This window comes from Rhinoderma darwinii, chromosome 8 (assembly GCF_050947455.1).
Source record: "Rhinoderma darwinii isolate aRhiDar2 chromosome 8, aRhiDar2.hap1, whole genome shotgun sequence".
In the NCBI taxonomy this organism is placed as follows: Eukaryota; Metazoa; Chordata; class Amphibia; order Anura; family Rhinodermatidae; genus Rhinoderma; species Rhinoderma darwinii.
The window spans coordinates 103,527,883-103,539,815 of NC_134694.1; the positions used below are offsets into that span (position 1 = coordinate 103,527,883).

General features: G+C 43.5%; 1 long non-coding RNA gene across 1 annotated transcript; it reads right to left on the bottom strand.

Annotated features, from left to right (window-relative positions):
- Positions 1 to 3,867: 3,867 nt before the first annotated feature.
- Positions 3,868 to 11,711, bottom strand: LOC142659686 (uncharacterized). The gene is made up of 4 exons (XR_012850360.1): positions 11,603 to 11,711; positions 7,304 to 7,481; positions 7,152 to 7,196; positions 3,868 to 4,322 (listed from the first exon to the last, which is right to left on the bottom strand). It is a non-coding gene; the product is annotated as an uncharacterized LOC142659686 (long non-coding RNA).
- Between the last annotated feature and the right edge of the window lie 222 nt (positions 11,712 to 11,933).

Sequence of the window (11,933 nt, forward strand, 5' to 3'; positions counted from 1 at the left end):
TACCGTGTGTGAAAAATGCTAGCATAAACTGACGCAATTGTTAAATTCTTGCATTTTTTTCCAATTTTGCCCACTTTAGTGAAAAAAAAAAAAATGATATATACTGACAAATGCCACTAAAACAAAGCCCTATCTGTCCTTTAAAAAGAGTGTAAAATTCAAAGATGAACTTTATTCACCTGCTGAGTTATAGTCATGTAAAGAAGCTGTAAAACAGCCTAGTCCTTAACCGGTTAAATATACATAATGAACAAACATTTAAAAGATGTATAACAGTAGGAGAACTCAATCACAGAATGACAGAGACAAGTCAGGAAAGCCAAGGTATGTATAATAAACCTTTGAAGTATAGGTTTGGGGTAAGACTAGCACTAGTGTAGCATAAAACTAGTTAGATCTGTTTACAGTTTTTGATGCTGTTTAAAGGGCATAAATGGTCCCAAAAACAGACATCAAAGAGTAAAGGTAATGGGTCTGAAAAAGACCCTGTGTAAAAGATTACTAGGATGGTCTTACCCATAAAAAGTCCTTAGGCTGGGTCCTGGTGGTCACTGTGTGCGCCCCAACGCACGTTTCGCAGATGTCCGCTTCCTCAAAGGGGTGTACGTAACTATGATGCTAGGAGCCCGGCCCCCAGCAGTGTGTTTGGTCCGGGACTTCCGGCCGAAATACGTTCTGTCCATTACGGACGTAACATGGTCGTGTGAACCCAGCCTAAGGTTTGATCGCTAACCTAAATTTAAGCGTTTCTTTGTAAATTATATATATAAAAAGGTGTGAGGGAATTTCAATATTGGTTTTAAAAAAAACAAAAAAAACCCCAACAACAATATAAACTAAACTATTTCTGATCCTGAGTTCTTTCTAAAGACTGGGTGTGTGGAGAGGTGTGTCCCTTTTAATATCCTCAGGTTTCCTGTCCAGCGGATGGGACGTCTCTCCAGGGGTGCTGTCACAGGTTCTTGAAAAACCGATTACCGGTAAGTAATCAATCTTTTTTGCATGAATTGCCTTTTTTTTTTCTACACCAGAAAACTGATGTAAACTGCTTCCTAAATTCCCCTCCATTGAGTTCCTACGGTTCCCTCAGAAGCCATGCATTTAGCAGAGAATTCTTTAATACGGCAGTCGATGGAGCATGCACAAACCATAGTCATCTCTGGTGCCCTTTTACTCGTTTGTCCACTGATTGCATCTTTTATGCAGCCAAAAAAATATTTGCTAGTCAGCAGCACATATACCCGTGTAAACAGGGAATGTGCTGCTGACCAGATGCAAACTGTATGGGGACAAACTATCGTATTAAATAGAGCAAACTAGTGCCGATTGATGAGGTTTAACTTGCCTACTGATGCTAGTTACTGGCCAGGAAACCTAGCAGTTTAAGATCATCCTTACTGTCCTCTATCCCCCTATACAGCCTTCCACTGATCGTCAGGGTTGTGGTACATGGACTTTGGAGAACCCCTCCTTAGGCCTCATGCACACTGCCATCACCATTTCCACGGTAGGCAAGACTCCAGTGGGCAAAAGAGTGCAAAAATTGGATCACTGAGCAGTGGAAATATATCGCCTAGTCAGATGTACTCAGATGTCTGTTGCACGCTGCGGACATGTCAGAATTTGGCACAAGCCGCATGAATCGAACCCTTCCTGTCAAGTGTCAACAGTTCAGGCTGGTGGGGTTCCAGTTAGGCCATGTTCACACTGAAAAATACAAGGCTGATTTTAAGAGCTTTTTGGAGCAGATAATCAAAGCATTTTTGATCTTTAGGGTATGTTGACAGTCAAAAACTGAAAATTACAGAGCAGATTTCAAAGAAAACAGACTGATTTTCAGCAGTTTTTGAAACTGAAAACTTTTTTTTTTTAGGCGTTCTGACAATCAAAAACTGCTCAAGAAGTGACCTGCTCCTTTTTAGGCTATGTTCACACGGAGTATTTTGGGGGAGGAATATCTGCCTCAAAATTCCGTTTGGAACTTTGAGGCAGATATTCCTCTCCCTGCACGCCGATTTTCGCGCCGTTTTTCGCCCGCGGCCATTGAGCGCCACGGGCATAAAACAGCGAGATATACGCTTTCTCCTGCCTCCCATTGAAGTCAATGGGAGGTAGAAGGCGGAAGCGCCCGAAGATAGGGCATGTCGCTTCTTTTTCCCGCGAGGCAGTTTTACTGCTCGCGGGAAAAAGACGCCGACGCCTCCCATTGAAATCAATGGGAGGCGTTTTCGGGCCGTTTCTGCCGAGTTTTGTGACGCGGTTTCCGCGTCAAAAAACTCGGCAAAATACCCCGTGTGAACATAGCCTTACAGGGTTTTTTTTACCCAGTCTGAACGAAACACCATTTTTTTCCCCATTGAATTCAATAGGCAGATGTTTGTAGGCGTTTACCTAGCGTTGTTTTTTTTTTTTAGGCATATCTCAGGGTGTGAAAACAGTGTGAACATACCCTAAGAAGCATTTTTAAAGTGTATCCACACACAGCAGAAAACATGCATAACTTAACCTGCAGTTCAGAGAATAAACCTGCAGCACGTCAATTAATTCTGTGCATATGTTGCAAAATCCAGGCTGACCATTGTGAGGTGACCCTGCAGCCAATCACAGGTTGCAGCAGTCATGTGATGAAACACCATCACAGGAGGCACCCGGAGCAGCCAGAAGAGCAGGGATGTTATGGCAACACCTGAAGGTGCATGTATAGGCTTTTCCTGCAGCATAGCAGCACCAGCAACGTAAAATATTACAAGTAATCTCACCTGCAAGTAGCAGAATTTGAAAGTGAAAACTGCACCTAAAAACTCAATTTTAGTTGCAGGTATTACCTGCAGAATAACTTGCGTTTATCGGAGTTGATGCAGATTTTCCACATTAAATCCTGCAACCTGCGCATGTAGCCTTAAATCACACACAGTTTTTGGCTGTTTTTTTTTTGTTAAGCCAAACACAGGGGTTTTCAGTTTTTTCTTTATACCTTTCCTTCCTTTTGGATCCACTTCTGGCTTTGGCTCAAAATAAGCCAAAAACTGCAGGGAAAAAAAAAAAAAAACCCACGCGTGCGATCCTGTCTTAAGATGCTTTCACACATGCCATTCTGGTGCATTTTAGGAAGCCAATTTCATGTTCATAAAGGAAAGGAAAATACACAGGAAACTATTTTTTTTAAAATTTATTTATTTTTAAAAAAAAAAAAAAAAAAAAAAAAAAAAAAATCTAGTTGTGGCTTCAAAACAGTATGCGAGAGCAGCATCAGAGTTTTGATGCCATTTTTGGCTTTTTTTTTTTTATAGCCAAAACCCAGAAGAATCTATTTTGAAATGGTCAATTGATGCTTTTTTTTTTTGCAGTGATTTTTCAGGTGCCGTATGTACAGAGATGCTCCCCTTGAAGCAATTGCAGCGCCTTCCAAAACCATACATGCACAGGCATCCATGGTACAGAGCAGTGGGCACAGCAGCGTGTGTTGTATAGTGCTCCCTACAGCCCCATATCATGGGGTCATTCTCCCCTAGATGCAATGATTCTAGGGGATAATACCTGAGGGTACATACAGAATCTGATAGAGCATTCTACAATTCTTAATGTTGGATTCATAGGTAAAAAAACAAAACAAAAACAACCTCCATTTGATATCGAAGGCATGCATAGTAGTACAGCAAAGCCCTATAGCAGCAACCTTTGACACTCCAGCTGTTTTAAATCTACAATTCCCAACATGCCCTGATAGCCTTTGGTAGGAATAAAGCCTTATCAAGCCATGTTGGGAATTGTAGTTTTACAACAGCCAAAAGGTTTGACCCCTACCGTATAGATTCTATGGGCGCCGAGTTCCTATATGTAGCTACAAAGAAGAAATAATCACTGATGTTTAATTGAAAATAAGATTTATTTTCAAAATATATGAAGAAAATACAGAAAACAGATTGAAATTGCTAAAAGTAATTGGTTTCATTAGTGCGGTGCACATTCCTTGTAACAAAAATATGAGACCTTGTTCCAGGAGTTGTTCCCTTTTGAGACCGCCATGTACAGGAGGCTTCATGGTGACCATCGTGTAACAGGAGAGAGTCCACCAGAGGGAAATCCAACCCCAGTCTGTCCATTGTCAAGCACAGAATCAGATCTACAATCCCTGCACCTCTTACTGTACTGAGGGCCTCCTGCATTCCATCTACTTACAGTCATTAAAAAAGCAAATCTACAAAATACTGATCAATAAAATTGCATCTTTTCCCTTCTTGATACGAGTAAAACGTCCAACAGTCCCCGATCTCCACTGTTATCCGGGGACATCGCTGCCGGGCTACCTCAACGAATCAACCCTGGAAGAGAAGACAAAACCAATCAGTCCAGTGTTTGTGTGAGCCGTTTATTACTATTCATTTTGGACGACAGAGGGCGCTATAATTCTATAATACAGAAATAACTATGGGTATGCTACATTTGGTGCCCATGTTCTGTAGAACCTGGAAAGTGCCCAAGACAAAGAAGTGACCAATAAAACATGTGGCCTTTGCTATGGGAGACGTTTGATAAGCATTGGGTTGGGCCCTATATTTCATAGATCACTACTACTCACCCGAGTCAGCTGTTACTAGAGGTTTAACTTTTTATAGTTAAAGCGCAACAAAATATACCATAAGGCCGCGTTCCCACGGGTCGGATACACTGCGTAAAATCACGCAGCGTATCCAACCTGAAACCCGCAGCACCTTCCTCCGTAAAAAAAACACACAAAAAAAACCACGTTGTGGTGTCTTTTTTTCGGACGGAATTTCCGCTGCGTAAAAAAGTTCTCATACTTACCCACCCTCCCTCCCTCCTTTGATGTCAGCTCCAGCCTCCTACGATGATGTTGCAGGCCATGTGACGCTGCAGTGGTCACATGGGGTGAAAAGTCATCCCAGGAGTGCGGACTGCAGGAAGGAGAGCGTTCTGGGCAAGCAGGAATTGGTTTTTTTTCCCCAGTTGCAATTTTTGCAGCTGCAATTACGCCGTAACGCTTGGCTTTCTGTTGCGGGTTTTGCATCCCCATTGGGGAACACCTGCAACAGAAAAGCAACAAAAACGCAGCCTAAATTGCCGCGCTAGTTGCAGGTTTTCCCCATGGAATTCAATAAAAAGGTAAAACCTGCAACAAGCCATGTGTTGTGACTTTTGCAGCAGAAATGCTGCGATTCCACCGCAAGAGGAAAAAGAAAAAATTTAATGTCACAATATTTATATTTTTTTATTTTGAGTGCAGTCCGGCCTCCTGGGAGGATGTTTCATCCCATGTGACTGCTGCAGCCAATCAAAGGCTTCAGCAGTCACACAGACTAGTGTGTCATCCCAGGAGGCCGGACTGCGCTCAGAAGAGAGGAATGCAGCGCCATGACTTATTGCTGCAGGATTTACACAGCGGACATGCCGCCTGAAAAACTTCACCACAATTTGGTGCCGTTTTTCAGCCTAATTCCCCGCGGGTTCCAGGGTAGGTAGGCTGTATAGTGTTACACAGCATATCCGCCTAGTGTGCTCCTACCCTTACGTCGTGTTCCCATGTAGCGTAAAGGCTGCAGAGATTCCATAATAGAGTTCTTAGCATAAAATCTGCAGCATAAGGCCGGATTCACACGAACGAGTGGAAATTCTGACGTGAAAAACTGTTTCTCACGTCCGAGTTGCACCCGTGCGGGTCCCCTTTTCACGGATTCCCATAGACTATTCTATCAAGGGGTCCAGGAAAACGGAAGAGAACAGGCCGCGGTCTATTTTTCAACAAGCCCTCCACACAGTTTGTTGAAACAACGGCAATAATGAAAAACATGTGTCCGTGTAAGAGCGGTCGTTTTAACGGCCCTCCCGTATACTACGGTCGTCTGAATTCGGCCTAATACAGTAGAAGCAAAGTGGATGAGATTTTAACAAATCTCATCCACACGCTGCGGTTTAAAAAAATAAAAAATAAAAATTTGCTGAGAAACCGTGTATAAATTTACCCCACAGATTAGAGCTGATCACTGGGGATCCCAGCAGCGGGACATCCCGTGATCAGTTTATTTTTGAAGAATGCTTGTAACCATAAAGTCAAAAGCTTATATTTATATATAAAAATAAAGTCTTGGTCAGAATACATCAGTGAAATCACTGGCACCTCGTGAAGTGGTCATAGATTCCTCTTTGCCACTCATGAAGAATGCCCAACACTTTACACTCTGACCTGCCACGTGTGCCCTAACATTCTTTACAATGACCTAAATATCCTTAGTATCATTAGACGTTTCCAAAAACAAACCCATATGGATATACGACGTCCATTGTGTAGGCTTCATCAGGACTGTCACTTTTAATGGAACACTTTCCTATTTATGCAATACCCTAAAAATACTTGCAGGTGAAACAAATCCTATAAATTCATCCAGAATCGCTCCGTTGTCAGAAGTGTGCGAACAAGTTAAGGCCGGTCGCATGATCATGTCCATATAATGGCCACAATACCCAGACCCCCCCCCCCCCCCCCATCTGACCAGGAGCACTCGAGCATGCGGCTGCCGCTCTATTCAATGTCCCTGGGACTGACAGGAACAGCGAGGCGCTATACTCCGCTGCTTGCAGAATTCTTATGGACTTTGAATGTTGCGGCAGCGTGAACGCTTAATGTAGTCCTAGTGATCAGACAATTATCAGCTATCCTGTAGATGGGTAATAACTGTTGATTCTGGAAATACCCCTTTAAGTTTATCATGTGGCACAAATCCACGTGATAGGCTATGTTCCCCCGTGCGTTGCGATTTGTTTTTTTATGCCTTGCCGCACCCGTCCTTCTTACAATGGGGTACGTTGGAGCGTCTGTCGTTTTGACAGAAAAAAAATATATAGCTCAATGCAGCGCTATTCTACCTATCAAATCAAACGTAACTGCTGACGGTGTGACTTCTCTGTAGCTTTATTTAGGACTACCACATGATCTTAATTCAGAAAGGTATAATGATGCACAAATGATGCAGCGCCAAAAGTGTTAAGTGACACATTCAGCTCTGCTACATCTATATACAAAGGGTGTCCCTCATCCGCAGTGTTTACACTGGACAGCTCAGTCTGCCAGAAGTATAAATATAGAAAATGAAGACTTGGTAGTGAAAGCCTCTGCACATGCCACACTCACTCACCTTATAATTATGTACATTATCTGGTCGGGGTGGGTGACATAAATTCTGTGAAGGAGACAGAAGACGACTGTTACATGGCGCACGCCCGGCACTGCGCAGACCCAAAGCATAAACCGTGCCCACACAGACCCTGTAATCAGCAGCCCACACACCTGTCTCCCCACTGGTACATGGCTCTGTCCTGGAACAGATGGCAAAGGAACAGCCACATACTGATCGTCTCCATCCAAAATATGACGACCACGAACCAGATCGAGGAGAGGAGAAAAAACTCACACACCATCCTGCCTCCGTACCACCCTGAAAAGGGCGCTGTTACCCCCACAGACCCTGCAAGAGAACAGAGCATTACAAGAGGGCACACACATCGCCTCATCACGTGAGCTGGATTGTGGAATGTTTGACGCCTCTGAAATAAAACAAGAAAGTTCCAATCCACAAACAGCAAGCAGAGATCTTAAAAATGGTGAAAACTGAAAAAACAAACACTAAAATCCCAATCCCTCCTGTAGATAATAGGTTGTTTTTTTGTAGGACTTTTTTTTTCTAATTTCCCTGCTTGCCCTTTCCACCAGGTCTACTGAGTAGGACGGCTCTTTCTAGTTTGAGCCAATCAGATGTCTTCCCACTTCTGCTCCCCCTCCTCGGTCTTCTACTTCGAATGTATTTATTGGGGTGTGAGGAGGTTTCTGGACATCTACGGGGAGCCTGCAGGGAGGGAAAGACTGCTCTAAAGGGGAGGCACATGTCACATTGATTCTCCTAATAAGAAGATGTATTACAAAGCTCCCTATATTCACGTGTACTCCTGACTTATGACAGATACACTTTAAGCTTTATTTACATTAAAGGGTAACTGTTTCATAAAACTTGACACGTCTTACTGAAATGCCAGAAGTTTTAAACGATAGGGGTCCCGGTGTGGAGACCACCACCAAAGCGAGGGGGCAGAAGCACTCAGCCGAGCACAGTGCCCCTTCGACTGTAATTGGATCACGTTTGCTCTCCTGGGTGGAGCGAGATTAGCTGAAGACGGGTTCATAGAAGTTTCTGCGCCAGTCTTCCGCTAACCCAGTCTGAGAAGAGCTAAGAGATGAAGTGATCCCATGACAGCTGAAGGGGCACTGCGCTCAGCTAAGTGCTCCTGCCCCTTCACTTCAGCAATAAGTGGGGGGCTCAGCGCCTAGACCCCACCAACAACAACAACAGCCAATGTTTTACTACATGTCAGAAGTTTTATGGAACGACATTTACTCTATAAAGACAGGAAAACCCATTTATTTATTTCACAGAAAAAAAACAACAAAGTGACAAAGTTACACTGAAGTCAAATATTTGACATTGATGGAAGACTTTGGTGCAACAAATGTCACAGTGTGGCCGAGAGATAGAAAACATGAGTCACCGGCAAAGAACTCACACCAGCCCTCATGTACACGGTTGCACTACTGTAATATATATATACATATACATATATATATATACATATACATATACATACGGTTGTTTGTGACCTACTGCCCTAGGTAGCACCCTGTTCTTACTTTCCGCTTGTCACTATACATTTGGGATAGTTAGTATTGAGAATAATTGTATATACATTGAGAATAAGATTTGTAAAACAATCAAACAATTTCATGAGCAAAAAAAAAAAAAAACAAAAAAACCACAAAACACGGAAATAGTGACGACCAAAGATGCAACGATTCCCAAAAACAATCCAGTGTGTTTTTTGGTTTTTTTATCACAGTACGACAGGCTCACATTACCCAATCGACCAAGAGATTTCCCACCTATTGGAAATAAAGTTTAATTATTGGGTAATAAAAATATAGTATTTCAATTCCTCACCATTTTCAAAATCTGTGTTTGCTGAAAACAAATAGAAACATTCTTGTTCACATCCCACATTTCCCCTAATGTTGTATTACACATTACGCTTTAAAATTGATGTAATAAATGGTTGACAAGTCCAGGAGAGCGAGAGATGCTCTGTCTTTCTGGCCAGAATAGTTGGGGGTCCCAAGTGGGGGACATCCATATGCTCCAATACAGGTCTAGACAAGCCTAGTCCCTCTGAGGACTACAAGATCGTCCCTAGTGACCAGCTCTTGTTCCCCACCCTTTGTGCGTTCAAGAGCCAAGTGCTTCCCCCTGCTGCCAGATGCACGGAGCTGTATGGTCACCGACAGCATCCGGCTCCATTTTCTTGGTAGAGACGATCATAGACTGGTCCTGCCAGGCACAGAGGACACAGCAGCTATTACTAGAGATTGACGGAGAAGAAGGCAGAGACACTGCTGGGGTTAAGGTTCTTTTACACAGCCCAGCGAGGGCCACGAAAATGAGCGACAATTGCTACCTTCACAAGGAGCAAAAATCGGTTATGTATAGGGATGAGCGATCATTAAGATAATTCGTCCCCATACATTTCCATCATGTCGGCAGCGCATGACCACCAGCCCTTTTATTGGCCGCATAAACAAGATCAGTCAATGAATGAGCGTTTGCTTGTTAGTCGGCTGATCGTTGCACTGATTACACAGGTCAATGATCGGGAATGAGCGTTCATATGAAAACTTGTTTCCCCGATCATTGGCCTTTACTGTAGGAAGAGGGAGTCCTGTTGTGACTACAAGGGAAAGGGGGTGACCACAGGAGAAGAGGGTGGGAAGCACTGCTTAGACTATTGGGAAAAGAGGGAAGCCCTGTGCTGACTATAGTGGCAGAAGAGGGGCCCTACTGTTTAAATTAATGCGGGACATGCTGTGACTAATGGCCCTTTTACACGGACCAATGATCAGGCAAAGAAGCGCCGATCAACGATACAGCAGGTCAATCGGCGCTCGTTTTCACAGCCACAATTGGCCATCTAAAATTATCTTAAGTGAGGAAAACTACTACTGTGGAGGGCAAAATATTTCAAGCACACACGTTTTCCCCCTCCCTTCTTTCCAATAATCCTCTTACTGAAACAGCGCCACATCTGAACAAAGGTAGCATCATGTATTGCAGCTCAGGTACATTGAAGTGAAAGGGGCTGAGCTGCAATGTTACACACCACTGCTGGACAGGTGTGACATGGTTTCTGTAAAAAAGCAGCAATGTTTTTCTAATCCTGGACAAACCCTTATAGTTCAATAGGTAAGAAAGAAACCACTTCCTTTCTGTGCTCTTACCTTTTTAGCATAATGTAAAATGTGCCCATAAGACGTTCGACTGCTGGCACCTAGACCTGGCAAAGAGTACTGGGGTATTCCCACCTTAAAAGTTTACGGCTCTTTCTGCAACTCCCATAGACTTGAACGGAGATGGCGCACACCTCACATCCACCACTGAACTGTATAAAGATTGCATCAGTCATCGGACCCTCCTTCTGCAGTTATCCCAGAAATTAAAGAAGCGCTCCAATGAAAATTTTGTAATGGGCATCTTGAATACGTATATATAATTATTTGCTCACCGGGTGTCTAGTTTTAAAAACATAGGCTCTCCCATGCGGTCACAAGATCTCCAATATGGCTGGCTGATTCACGCAGCGCCTTACGCATGGACCAGAAGCCAGCTTCTCTATGCAAGTCTATGAGGCTCATGTACTGCAAAGCAATAAAAATTGTCATGGGAGTGCTTCCATTAAAGGGGGTTGTACAGGATTAGAAAAACAGCTCCTTTCTTCCAAAAACAGCACCTCTCCTATCCACACATGGCGTGTGGCATTGCAGCTCAGCCGTAGGGCACATTCCCACGAGTGTGAATCTCATCCGTGTGCTTTAACAATGTGCAGAACATAGCCCCGATTGATTTCAATGGGGCTATTCACACGCGTGAGTCTCCATTGCGCGAAACTCACTGCATGTCCTATATTGAAGCCAATGGGTGCATAAAAACCACGGACAGCATGCGGACGCACATCTGTGTGGTGTCAGTGTTTTACGCATCAATTACACGAAAGAAAAAAAAAAAACACACTGATGCGCACACGGACAGATTTACGCACGCAGATCCGTCACACTTGTGTGAATGCAGCCTAATTCACTTCAAATGGAGATGAGCTGCAATACCAAAACACAACACGAACATAAGTGGCGCTGTTTTTGGAAGAAAGCAGATTTGTATTTCTAATCCTAAACCCCATTAAATGCAAGGTTGCCAAATATGTCATATGGGACCACCCCTGATTTAGTATTTGGACCCTCTTCTTTGTGAGGACCACCCTTCTAAAAGACCACTTAGCCTACAATTTTAGGTTGTCTTGTAAAAATAAATTAGATAGACCAAACAAATTAAACAACAATGGGCGACGCACTCAGACCCCAGACCTCCTCTCTAAAACACAAATACATGTGTCCTGCAGTAAACACTGAACTCTCCTGTAAAAGCAATACATAACTATCTCCGTAATATCTCAGTTATAGATAGGCAGACAGTAAAGTGCTGGGTACAGCGCTCACCAGGCTGCAGGGGTCCACAGTGAACACTGCTCCGGATCCTCAGCTGAGCCCACTGCTGTGTTTTTTAATTAAAGCTTCCGCGTTAAGCTCCGCCCTTCGTAATGCTGACGTCACTTATCCCCGACCATATCTCCAACTACACATGACGTCAGTGAAGCGACAGTGGGAGTCTCCGCACCACGTGACCCATTCGTCTCCTTGTCACATGACCAGTTCTTTCTAAATATATACATGACTGGTAGTAACGTCCTGTCCTGATATCCAGAGACTCCATCACATTTCCTTCAAGTGTTTCCTTATAGAGTTTATAATATGGGAAGAAAATATAAAG